The sequence below is a fragment of the Phytophthora infestans genome, genomic scaffold (assembly GCF_000142945.1).
Source record: "Phytophthora infestans T30-4 supercont1.653 genomic scaffold, whole genome shotgun sequence".
NCBI lineage: Eukaryota > Oomycota > Peronosporomycetes > Peronosporales > Peronosporaceae > Phytophthora > Phytophthora infestans.
This window is the reverse complement of record NW_003303130.1, coordinates 3,184-3,777: the sequence shown is the minus strand read 5'-3', so window position 1 is coordinate 3,777 and position 594 is coordinate 3,184.

Below are 594 nucleotides of genomic sequence, written 5' to 3'. Positions count from 1 at the left end.
GAGGCATGTTAACGGTCGAAGTGGAGACCTTGACGAAGAGCGCACAGGTTGCTGCTCGAGGCTCTAACTGTAAAGTGAGCCTCCGCCGCGCTCGCGCGGCCGAGTCGATGGTTTTCGACTTTGAGAATGAGAGTTTGTGACGAACATCTCTTCATTCTGATTGGTCGGTAAACCGAACCTAAGTGGGGGAGGATGTAACGGGGTACGTAGCACTAAGTGTACCCTGGTTACATGAAGTGTGACACTTCACACTTCAGGAGTATGACATGTCATACTCCGGGATATTTGGTACAAGGTACCAAGGTCATTCAAAACCAACCATTGGTTAAATGACATTGCATTACTATAGGTAACTGATAGTTTGTATTAACCTCAAACTTAACCTACCTATAAATATACTCAGTTTACAATCTACCTTATTTAGGTCACTTCGCTCTCTTTAATTAAAGAGGGGACCTGTGAACTGCCGTTCACTGAGAGTTTGTATACTCTCGGAAGATAACTTCCTCTAGCGCAAGGTGCTGTGTGACCCCGTCACATATTGTGACCCTCAACAATGCCAGCACGGAAAGCAGGCATGCGGGCAATTGGGAA